The sequence below is a fragment of the Sphaerodactylus townsendi genome, linkage group LG16 (genome assembly GCF_021028975.2).
Source record: "Sphaerodactylus townsendi isolate TG3544 linkage group LG16, MPM_Stown_v2.3, whole genome shotgun sequence".
In the NCBI taxonomy this organism is placed as follows: domain Eukaryota; kingdom Metazoa; phylum Chordata; class Lepidosauria; order Squamata; family Sphaerodactylidae; genus Sphaerodactylus; species Sphaerodactylus townsendi.
This window is the reverse complement of record NC_059440.1, coordinates 15582873-15595351: the sequence shown is the minus strand read 5'-3', so window position 1 is coordinate 15595351 and position 12479 is coordinate 15582873. Positions and strand designations below refer to the sequence as shown.

Genomic DNA, 12479 nt, shown 5'->3' with positions numbered 1-12479 from the left:
GGCTGAAGGCTCCGTCTGTCATTCAAGGCTTAGAAAACATTTGTCCAAAGAACCAGTGTAAGCCCTTCTCGGATTCTTTATCCGCTGCCCTATTAGGAATTCGTCCAGCTGTGGAGTCATTTTTCCAACGGATGCTCAAAAACCATTCAAGGAGCGGCCCCCTCCCCAGCCAGAAGCAGAAAGGAAGCATGCATGAAACATTATGCATTGCAAAAACTGTTTGTGATCGGCCAGCAGCCCCGGATTTCTGCACTGCTTACACTAGGGTGTGCAAATTCCAGAAAGCACACTTGGTTCTTGTTGATCAACCAACTGGCATAAATACTGAAACTGTGACGGCTTGGAAGGCTGGATTTTGTACACACAAAATCCAAGCAGTCAAAAATATTGGGGGCGGGGGGTGGGTGGAGAGATGTTGGGAAGTCTCTTTCTAGAAACAGGGACAAAGAAACTACCAACTTTTGAAGGACTTCCACGCCACCTAGGAAACTAAAAACATGGTACAAGGGCTACTGCACACTTGACAGTCAGAATTTGGGGATTAAAGTTCACCATACTGCAGAGGCCAGCATTCCTGCATAGAGAAAGATGACTGGCATGTGGGCGGAAGAAGTGATGGGATTCAAATAATTTAACAACCGGTTGTTTACAAGCACCATTTTAACAACCGGTTCTGCCAAAGTGGTGCAAACCGGCTGAATCCCACCACTGGGTGGAAGGCTGAATGGCACAGATTTGGGGTTCTCGTTCTTTGATTTGGGCACTTCCTGAAACAGGCTGGAATGCGGATTTATTTTGCAGAGCACAGGCTTCATTTACTAAGACAGATCAAATTATATAATTATCACAACTAATAGTCAAGGGAGGACAGCTGGGAGGACCCAAAAATTCACACAGTGGGGCCAGGCCCTTCGTTTCTGCCAAGTGAAGGAAATCGACCAGTTCGCAGGAAAACCCTTTTGGGTTGGATGGGTTTAAAAATCACCCTCAAAACGATAAGAGCAGCGTTTGCAGATGCACAGACATCTTGGAACAAAATAACCCTCCGAAGTTCAGACGACCACCCCAAATGGTACACAAAAATGAGGCAGCAGTGCCCAAGAGAAGGCAAGGAGGAAGCTCCGAGTTGTTTCCCCTGTCCTTCCCTTGCAGCAAGGAGAGGGAACGGGGCAGAGAAACTTGAGCTGCTGGCATGGAATGGAAGTGGGGTTTCCCCTTCCATCAGAGTCCTTCTCAACACATTGAGACGTTCGTATTAGCCAAGAATGCCTGTTAAAAATAAATTTTATGGGCTGAGCTCATCGCATCCAACAAGAAGACGATTCTCAGAATATAAAGTTTTGTGAGTCAACAATCCGTTTTGTCAAGACGCCCAGTTTCTCAGGGATAGCGTCTCAGCTGTGGGATTCTCCCCCAAGATGCGATACATTCGTACTGCAAACAAGCTTTTAGTGGCCAGGGTCAGGGTAAAATAGTGTCAGCATGCCTAGTAGTTGGATTGCCTTTGGGGCTGCTTCTTGCCTTCAGTGGGTGGGGGATGGGATCTCTTCCACACAGCACTGTCTGGCCAGGTGCTGGTCAACGCCACGCACAGTGGTTTCAGTTTGTGATACCGTGTTTCCCCGAAAATAAGACAGTGTCTTATATTAATTTTTGCTCCCAAAGATGCGCTATGTCTTATTTTCAGGGGATGTCTTATTTTTCTGTGTTCTGTTCGTCGGGCATGCTTCCAAACAAAAACTTTGCTACGTCTTACTTTCGGGGGATGCCTTATATTTCGCGCTTCAGCAAAACCTCTACTATGTCTTATTTTCCGGGGATGTCTTATATTCGGAGAAACAGGGTATCTGTCTCCATATTTTCTCAGTGCTGTTCTCATGTGTGTGTGTGGGGTGTGTGTGTGTGTGGAAACATATTACTGTCTACTGCGCTGGAAAAGCCATTCTTGGCTTTTCCAAGCTGTCCTCTGGATCATGAATAAACCTCTGTTCTTTACATGGAGTTTGATTCAGTTTTGGGGGATATGACAAATAATCAGCCACAGATATGCATACAATTTTTTTTATTTAAAAAAGCAACGTGCCGTGCTAAGAAGAAAAACAATTAAATCCTCACTCCCTAAGAGGAGGCCTTGGGGACTTATCACTGGGAGAGGACCCACTAAATGCCGAGAAGCTCCTGGGATGCCAACCAAACCTGGGGAATCTCATATTCTCACATTTGTTACATTACAGCATTACTGCCTACTAATATCCAAGCAGGGAAATTAAATTATAGCGCGTATGTTCACTGCCTGGTTTTTTATATTTGCTCCTAATGAGTGTAAATTACAAATTAGACCAGACACCTTGTAGGAAGCCCCAAGATAACTGAGCATATGCACAAACACGTCCGGGTGAATGAATACTTTTCAAGTGCTTTGCCTCTTCCCCCTCCAGGGATTCCCGCAAGCCTTCGGTTATGGATTTAACCTCGCATGCTCTTCTCCTATTTGGTGACACTCGGCAGGCCCCTTGCGATACTCTCTCTTTAATAAGCAGGTATGCAGAATATGGCATGAAAGACTCGCAGCTAAGATAACTTCAGCCCTCTCCCCGCTGAGCGTAGCTGGGAAATGTTCCTCTTTGACTTAACTGGGGGAGGGGGGAGAATTTGTGTACAGCTGCTAAACAGAAAGCAGTCCGGTTCAGGAGGGGTTTGCAGTCATCAGCATGTTGCCCAGTCAGCCAGTAGCACTGACTACCAGTAGTAGATGCAATCTCTAGTAGTTCAAGCCAGTAGCAACGTCATCAACCCAAGCTAATAAAATGAAAAAATCAGTGTTTGTTGTATTTTCCCTGTGTCATTAGCTTGAAGGCTCCGGAAGCAATTTGGAGAAGGTAATTTTAAAAATCCACCCCCAGGGCGAAAAGTCCTCTCACTCTGACACAACCTCAATCTGATTAGCTCCTCAGAATGGCGTAGTGGTTAGGAGCAGGTGCACTCTAATCTGGAGAACTGGGTTTGATTCCCCGCTCTGCCACTTGAACTGTGGAGGCTTATCTGGTGAATGAGATTAGCTTGTGCACTCCAGCACATTTGATTTGAAATTTAATTTATATACCGCCCACCCCTGGAGGGCTCAGGGCACATGCCAGCTGGGTGGCTTGGGCTAGTCACAGTTCTTCTGAGCTCTCTCAGCCCCACCTACCTCACAGGGTGTTTATTGTGGGGGCGGGGGAAGGGAAAGGGGGGATATAAATCCAACCTCTTCTTCTTCCTCCTCACTTAACCCAGAAAGGCATCTTGAATCCTTCAAATGATGTTAGAAGAACAAGCCATAGATTTCCTGCACAATGTGTAGGTGACCACCCTCAAGGCCTGACATTAGACCCATTTTACAGACTGGGGCTGAGAAAGTCAACTAGTTGACCAAGGCTACCTAAGTAAACCACAACGAAAAAGCAGCATCCAACACAATTCTCCCAGGTTCTCTCTTGCCCAGCTGAACATCCCACCACGCAAACATTAAATAAAATTCACAGATGTCCATTTTAACATTTCAGGTGGGTGGCCGTCTTGAAAGGGCTTATCAGGCCTGCAAGCAAGCTGGGGCTACTCCCCAACCTTGGCTCCAGATCAGGGATTGCATCCGTCCCCCGGGGCCACATGTCTGACCCTTGCACAGCGGGTGAAGAGCAGAAGTATGCCTTTTGGGAAATCACTACAAGACAAACAGGTTTCCCCAAAGAAGCCTCTTAGTCAGAGGTGGGATCCAGCAGGTTCTCACCAGTTCCCGAGAGTGGGTTACTAATTATTTGTGTGTGCCGAGAGGGGGTTACTAATTGGGTCTGCTTTTCCATCTCCATGCCCTCACCTCCTCAAGAGGCAGACTGCCTTTGAACGTGAAGGTTCCATATAGCAATTGAGACTAATAATATAACTCCCTGAACTGGGTTAATCCCTTTCAGGTACTGCAATTCATTGATTCTCAGCCTTTCGTACCTTTTATCTCACCAGTCTCTATCAAAGAACCTGTGTGTTTCACCATTGCTGTGTTCAGATTTGTGAGTTGGGGCATTTTCTATAATGTGATGATGATTTAGAAATGACCTGGTGCAAAAAATTTGGGGGGGGGGGGTTGTGGTGGGGTGGCTGCCCATGGGGGAGGAATCCAACTCAGGTTTTGTCCAGGGCTCAGGTTTGCCTAGGTACGCCTCTGCCCCCTTTGCTGAGAGGGGGCTGGCGAGGGAACCTGTTACTAACATTTTTGGATCCCACCACTGCTGTTAGTGAAAGGAGCCGGGAATGTTTGGGAATTCCAAATAATAAAATATATATTTTATTTTATTTTGCACCATTGGTCTTCGCCTCGTTCTTTTGTCCTCGCCTCTTTGTAGCAACCCAAGTCTTCCTTCATGGAGTCCCATGAAGGGCTGATCCTACTTAGCTTCTGATCTGATGGGATTGAGCTCACCTGGGTAATCCAGGTCACGGTTGTAAGGATTACAATATGTAAAAACACTCTGAACCGGCTGGAAGATTACGCCAATGAAAAGTACCGTTTGCTGCGTTATTAAGGTGATTCTATGAACCTTAACAGGGAGAGAATTTGCTTTTCGTGGGATCTGTCGTGGAAGTAAGGGAAACACAAGCAGACTCTGGGAGTGGTGTTTCTTTTATTTTCTTTTAAAGGAAAGTGAATGAAAGCCACCATTTTTCAAAGGTTCCAAACCCAACCACACCAGCTAACCAAGTTGGAGTTTTACGTCACCCACGTTTATTGGCCCGTGCGGAAAAGTCCACAGTCTCTCAATAGCGTGAGGAATATTAGCATAGAGCAGACTGCTTATCAACGTTGCAAGAGGCTGGGTAAGGAATCTTTACTACCAGTATATATGGAGATTGGCTCTCAGAAGAAAATCCTCAGAGGGGAATATGAGGCAAATCTGACAGTCTTTATTGCAGGGACAAGGGGTTTACAAGCACTGGATTCAATTCAGCAGACATGCACACACAGAGGCTGATTCCGCATTGGCCAAAAACAGCGGTGTGAAAATGGTGTGAGAACAGTATAAACCCTTTTACACCGTTTTAAATCCTTTTGCACCATTTTTACACCGTTTTCACTCTGGTGTTTTTGGCCCATGCGGAATCAGCCAGAGTTCCTAAGATATAGCTAGGTTGGAAATAGACTTGGAATAGAAAAAGGGTATGGGGTATATGGGTGATACAACCTGATCATGAAGTGAAGAAGATCCAGGGTTCAGAGCCAAATGGTCTGGTTCCGGGGGTGGTGGTGGTGGTGGTGGTGGTGCAGCAACAAAGACAGAAAGGTGTTGATGGTGCTGGACAATGGTCTTGGGGGGGGGAAAGGATATTTACAGTGGGAAGGACCACCTCTGGGGGTGTCAAACCAACCCTTGGGGGATGTCAGGACAGCCTCTGGGGAGTGTCCGGGTGGGTTGTTTGAGAAACAATCGGGGGCACTGTAAGGTGGTCCAAAGGAGTTAGTTACAGAAGGGAGTATCTGGGTTAAGATAATCAAGGGAGGCAATGACATCAGGAGTCTTCTTGTGGATGAAAATGAGTATCTAGTCAGTAGGGCTGCTGTATCATATTGAGAACACATTCTTCTTTGGCCTTGCTCTAAAAATGTGCTGACACAAGCCGGCTGAGAGCCTGAGAACCAGAAAACAATTATTTTAGGCTGACCTGGCTAGCGCCAGAGCACAGACTTCCCATCTCTGCAATGCCACCCTTCTTAGGCTAGCAAGTGGGCAGGGGTACCTGAGAAGCACACCCCCGCCCCTCCCCCAGGGCGGTATGGTAACATTATCTGAGGGGGAGGCTGTAGCTCAGTGTCAGGGCACACGTTTTGAATGTAGACTCACAGGGTCAGTCCCTGGAATTGCCAGTTGTTGGGGAAAAAACAGTGTCTTTAACAGGCAAAACACTGCCAGCGAATGCAAAACAGAACAGCAAAAAGCACAGTGCTAGATGCATCAATGTTTTGGCTCTGCAGAAGAAGGGGTTTTTTTTTTTATTCCATTGTCCAGAAATGGCAAGTCTCCATTAAGATTTGCTTTTCTAACGCAACCAAGTTGGACGTAGGAACACTCCTCCAAAACAAAGCCAGACTCGGAGCCATCACCAAAACATGGAAATGTCAAAAAAATATTTCCACTCATCCCCCAGAAATGCTTCATCCTGAAGTTTCAAAGAGGAAGTGAAATAATACAGAGCTAATTCATCAAAGCCTAGGAAAAGTAGGCCAGCTCACCCACCGCTTGACGTAGCACAGGCTGAATGAATGAAAAGGCCGTGCAGCGTTCTCTCTGCATACTACTTCAGGAGATCTTCCTCATACCTCAAATTCCCACTCCAATTCTAGAGAGGCAGCTGACTTAATCCGCCCCACAAAGAACACAGAGCCGACGCTTTAACAGGCTAACCAGATTTGTTGTGGCATCAACTTTTCTGGTTCAGAACCCACTTGGCGAGAACCGTGAAGAATAGATACAGAGAGAAGCATTGTTTGGGCAGGGATAATACAAAAGGAAACGAGAAGACCCAACACTGTAAGCGAGGGGAGGGCCCATTGCGAAAATCTAGATGAAACAACAAACAAAAGCACAAAAAGACCAGTGTGTGTTTCACTCCGAAAGGCCCCTTCCGCACATGCAGAATAATGCACTTTCAATCCACTTTCACAATCGTTTGCAAGTGGGTTTTGCTATTCCGCACAGCTGCAAAGTGCATTGAAAGTGGATTGAAAGTGCATTATTCTGAATGTGCGGAAGGGGCCAAAGACTGGTGAATTAGCAGAACAAGGCAGAGTACGGAACAATTACTTGATATAGGGACTGAATAGCTCCCCAGCCCTATTCAGACCGACATCAAAAGTGCATAAATGAAAAATTAAATCCCAGTTCAGTAGCCTGATGGTGAAAAGTGCCGTCAAGTTATGGCAATTCCAAAATGGAGTTTTCAAGGCAAGAGAGAAGCAGAGGTGGTTTTCCATTGTCCACCTCTGCATGGCGACCCTGGACTGAGAGCCAGTGTGGTGTAGTGGTTAAGAGCAGGTGGATTCTAATCTGGAGAACCGGGTTTGATTCCCCACTCCTCCACCTGAGTGGCAGAGGCTATCTGGTGAACCAGATAGCCCTTATATAAAGCTGTGGTGCGACCGCACTTGGAGTACTGTGTTCAGTTCTGGTCGCCACATCTCAAAAAGGATATTGAAGAGATAGAAAAAGTGCAGAGAAGGGCGACGAGGATGATTGAGGGACTGCAGCACCTTCCTTATGAGGAAAGGCTGCAGTTTGGGGACTCTTTAGTTTGGAGAGGAGACGTCTGAGGGGGGATATGATTGAAGTCTATAAAATTATGCATGGGGTAGAAAATGTTGACAGAGAGAAATTTTTCTCTCTTCTCACAATACTAGAACCAGGGGGCATTCATTGAAAATGCTGGGGGGAAGAATTAGAACTAATAAAAGGAAACACTTCTTCACGCAACGTGTGATTGGTGTTTGGAATATGCTGCCACAGGAGGTGGTGATGGCCACTAACCTGGATAGCTTTAAAAGGGGCTTGGACAGATTTATGGAGGAGAAGTCGATTTATGGCTACCAATCTTGATCCTCTTTGATCTGAGATTGCAAATGCCTTAACAGTCCAGGTGCTCGGGAGCAACAGCCACAGAAGGCCATTGCTTTCACATCCTACATGTGAACTCCCAAAGGCACCTGGTGGGCCACTGCGAGTAGCAGAGAGCTGGACTAGATGGACTCTGGTCTGATCCAGCTGGCTTGTTCTTATGTTCTTATGTTCTTAGATGTGTTTCCGCACTCCTTCATTCCTGGTGGGTGACCTTGGGCTAGTCACAGTTCTTCGGAACTCTCTCAGCCCCACCTACCCCACAAGGAGAGGAAGGGAAAGCCACCTCGAGCCTCCTCACAGGAGATAAAGGTGGGGTATAAATCCAAACTCTTCTTCTTTAATTCACTCCCCATCTAAATTCTAACCAAGCCTGCCCCTGCTTAGCTTCTGCAATCTGACAAGATCAGACTAGCTTGGGCCATATAGGTCAATCATACACCTACCAAGAAACCAACCAGCCACTGTCATTGAGACATATGAAACTGTCTTGTACAAAGGGGTTGTCATCTTACTTTGCAATGTTCCATTGCAATATAAAGACTGATAACATTCACTGCAGTCTAACCATTCACAAGTCAGAGTTCTCATCATCAGATGCAGAGAGTATAAATGTAACAAGCCACTGAAATTTGGGAACGTGTGTGTGTGTGTGTGTGTTTGGTAATCACACCTATTTTTAAAAGGCGCAGGGCAACAAACGTTGGCACCTTTAAAGCACAGGGCAGACAGTGTAACATGCACCTCTGGTGAACAAAGAAGACCAAAGCCAGGGTGGTTTAGTGGTTAAGAGCAGGCAGACTCTAATCTGGAGAGCCATGTTTGATTCCCCACTTCTGAAGATGAGCAGTGGACTCTATCTGGTGAACTGGAGTTGTTTCCCTGCTCTTCCACATGAAGCCTGCTGGGTAATCTTGGGCTAGTCACAGTTCTTTCAGAACTCACTCAGCCCCACCTACCTCATAAGATGCCTGTTCTGGGGCAGGGAAGGGAAGGTAATTGTAAACTGTTCTGAGTCTCCTTTCAGGAGAGAAAGGGGGGTATACATCCAAACTCTTCTTTTCCAACCCTGGGGGAGCAATAGCTGTCTGCATCCTAATTCAGCACTTCCACTTGATATATTAACAGCATGGTCCACTGTAGCTCAAGACTGTCTAACAGGGCTTATATGGAAGGCTCCTTACAAAAGTCAGGAAAACGGGGCAAGAAATTAGCAGCTCGAATCAACACAAAAAGGAGTAAACGATTTCATGCCATTAAGAAGCAAGCCTTTATGGGCATAAAGGGCAATAAAAGAAATACAGCAATAGTAAAAACTGATAAAACCAGAGACACACAAAACAGGAAATAAAATGTCGAGTAAAAAGAAACCTACTGGCTTTTAATAATTTCCCGGAGAAATTAGCCCCCTTCCTTCCACTACAGTGCCAGAGGAGGGAATCTTTGCACGAGCCATTCATGCCGCCGTGGAGTCTTAATCAACCAGTTCATAAAATGAATGTCCACATCTATAAGCACACCTGACAGCAGTGATATATCTGCAGCAGTGGATGCATAATCCTCCATCCAGGACTGGAGGCTCTGATCAATCTTGTGAGAACAATCGCTTCTTCGATGCGCAGCCGTCCAGCTGTGTGCAAAGATAAAGCGGCCCGTTCTCGGCTTCCTTGCGACTACTGGTCTACAATCTCCCTCCATTCAAAGGGTAACCTAAATAAGCGTTTGTAAACAATTACACACGCACACACACGGCCTAATCTCATCAGACTAGCTCTAAAGCACATGGCACCCAAACTGTATTATTCCATCTTGGCTCACAACATTCCAGCACACTCAATCGTTTCCAAGTAATGGAAACGGGTTTGATTCTCAAGGGTCACTGGGATAAACCATGCGCTCTTCCCTAAGTGCGCATAATTGCCAATCATTCTTATAGACGGAAAAGCATACGATATTTGGAGAGGGGGGTGTCACTGTATTTGAAGAGGGGGTGTCACAGCTGTCAGCAGCAGACAGAAGTGGCAGTTGAGACATTCCTGCAGAGCGGTACAACATTTTTCTATGTGCAAAGCAGACAAGCGATGTGCCAGAGCACACACCGACACATATACATTATTGCAGTGCGCATATTTCACCCATCGTAATGGCAGGCCTTTTGCTAGAGATAAATAATGCAGTAAGGTATGGACTGAAAAGTGGGGGGCGGGAAGGGTCAGCAAGATACTATTGGAGGGGGGGAGCTCAAGCGGTGTCTCAGATCTGGAAGGAACAGGCATGCTACGCAGGCACAATAAGTCATCGTGAGGAAGAAAGAAAGAAATCTGGGGCCCATTGATGAAAGGGAAGGTGGGTGGGAAGGCATAATGGCCAGCCAATCACACACATGGGCAGGCACTAGGTTGAAATGGGGCCGCAGCGGATATGGGTCAGCCACAGCTGGGGAACAGCCTCACCACAAATCAAGGAAGTCACAGCTGACCTGACCGGTCCCCACAATCTGGTTTACACTGGCCCCTTCTGATGAGACAGAAAGAAGAGTACATCCACCGGAACAATACATATCTCAAGGGAGAAGCCCCGAGAAGTATCCTCTGAGAAAACTGCAAGGGCCCTGCTAGCTTTTCCAGACTTAAAAAGAAATGAATGGCAGTTACTATAAGGAAGGGGAAAATATGAAACATCCCTGAGAAATCCATTCATGCATTGGCCCAGTGTATGGAAGCACTGAGCTACCCTTGTGTAGATACATACGCAGCAGTGTAATTTACCACGGAAAGGGGTGGGTGGGAATCTCTCCCACTTAGACAGATGTGCCTGCACAGGGACGTAACCCCTTGCAGCTCAGGAAGCTGAAGAGAGGAAACGCCAATAAAGTCCAGCCCGACCGCATGTGGGGGTGCGGGCGGGCTCTTTCCCCCAAAGCCCTGATCTCTCCAGCGGGTGTGTGCACGCCCATGTGCAACAAACAAAAATATAAAAAATAATTGCACACCGCACCCCAACTCATTCACTCTCAAGTCAGCCCCAGCGACATGTGCAAACGACAATGTTTAGATCTTATTAAGCAGGCTCTCCCCTAAGAGCGCACGGGTGCCAATCATTCCAAGCGGGGCAGGGGACTCGCCCAACGGCACCCACACGCCGTGCCACGCCGCAGCCCGAGCGAGGCCAAACACGCGCGCGTGCCGATCCACACGTGCCAGCCGACACGTCGGCCGTCTCCAAAAGCGGGGCGCAAAAATAAGGACTGCGGGAAAGAAGGGGGGAGGGGGAGGCAGTGGGGATCGAGGGGGGTGTCTGTTTATCCAAATAGCAGCTCCGCCAGCCACCCACGCAAAGGCACCCCCAGGCGCCGCCAGCCAGCCAGCCACCCTCGTGCGCCAAGATCCAGAGCTTCCAGTCCGGAGCGCGTGAATGGACCCGGAGCCCATGAATGGAGCCAAGAGCCAGCGCTTCCAACCCGGAGCCCATGAATGGAGCCACCCGCGCCAGGCTTTGCGCCGCTCCAGTGCAAGCACAATCCCAGCCAAGAGAGGAGGCGGAGACCGGGCAGGGCGCAGCGCTTACCGGGCTTGGAGAGGAGCAAAAGGGCCACTCCGGCGCTCCGGAGGCGGCGGCTGCTGCTGCTGCCGCCGAGCTCCGTTGCCGCCCAGCGGCCTGGCAAGCGGGGCGGGCGTAGGGAAGGAGGGGCGGCGGCAGTGGCAGCTCGAGCCCCCCCTCCGCGCACCATCGCCGGGGCGCCTCCACAGCCGCCGCAGCCAGGAAAGGGAGCCGCCGTCTCTGGCTCCTCCCACCGCTTCTGGCTCCTCCCACCGGACCCGGTTTAAAGGGCCCGGCCGGAGGAGGAGAAGGAGCTGTCCAGAAGCGGCTCAGGGCATGCGCGCTGGATAAGCGGGGGGGGGGGGGTGTAAGGGGAGAGACCCCTTTTGCAAAATAGAAGCAAAGCGTATTGCCCGAGGGGGAAAGCCAGCTGAGCTGCGTGTCGTTCTTCCCTCCACGCTTTGGGTATGTACAAAGTGCCTGCCGGTCCAGCAGGTAAAGGCAACCTTGGTTCGTTCGTTCGTTCGTTCGTTCGTTCGTTCGTTCGTTCGTTCGTTCTTTCTTTCTTTCTTTCTTTCTTTCTTTCTTTCTTTCTTTCTTTCTTTCTTTCTTTCTTTCTTTCTTTCTTTCTATCTATCTATCTATCTATCTATCTATCTATCTATCTATATCGCGCCCTTCCCAACAGGGCTCAGGGTGGCCACAACACAGAATCCAAATACAGTAATAAAATAACCAACAGTACAGTATTTAAAACAGCCAGACCAATCCTGGCCCTACTAGAAACCACCTGGACTTCCTTCGGGCCAGAGATCTTCAGTAAGTTTCCCTCCAATGAATGGTCCTTCACATCTGGAGTGGCAGACGTGGCACACATCTCCTCCTCCTCCTCCTCCTATCAAGGGTGGGGGTGCATTATGTCCTCCTACCTGGTTTGCGATGCAAATTGCAAAACCTGAAAAACCACAGCCTAAACAGGCCATGCAAAGTCACCCTCGAATCCAGAACTGCCTACCCCACCTCTCTCCAAGCAGAGAGAAAAGTATTTCCCCAAGCCCTGAGCCTTTGAGTGGAGGTGCGAAGAATTGACGCTTTTGATCATGATAGCCACTGATGGAATTGAATTTGTCTATCCCAGGACATGACCAAAATCAGCAGTGTGATATGGCAGCTAAGAAAGCCAATGCAATTCTGGGATGTATTAATAAGAGTATGGCGTCTTGCGGGAAGTAGTTCTACCACTCTACTCTGCATCGGTCAGACCTCACCTAGAGTACTGTGTTCAGTTCTGGGCACCAC

General features: G+C 48.1%; 1 protein-coding gene across 1 annotated transcript in view; it reads right to left on the bottom strand.

Annotated features, from left to right (window-relative positions):
- Positions 1-11390, bottom strand: part of SH2B2 (SH2B adaptor protein 2) — a 49570-nt gene extending 38180 nt beyond the window's left edge. Inside the window, exon 1 of the mRNA XM_048518472.1 lies at positions 11208-11390. The gene's annotated coding sequence lies outside the window, so the exon portion shown is untranslated. The remainder of the gene's footprint in view (positions 1-11207) is intronic.
- Positions 11391-12479: the final 1089 nt, after the last annotated feature.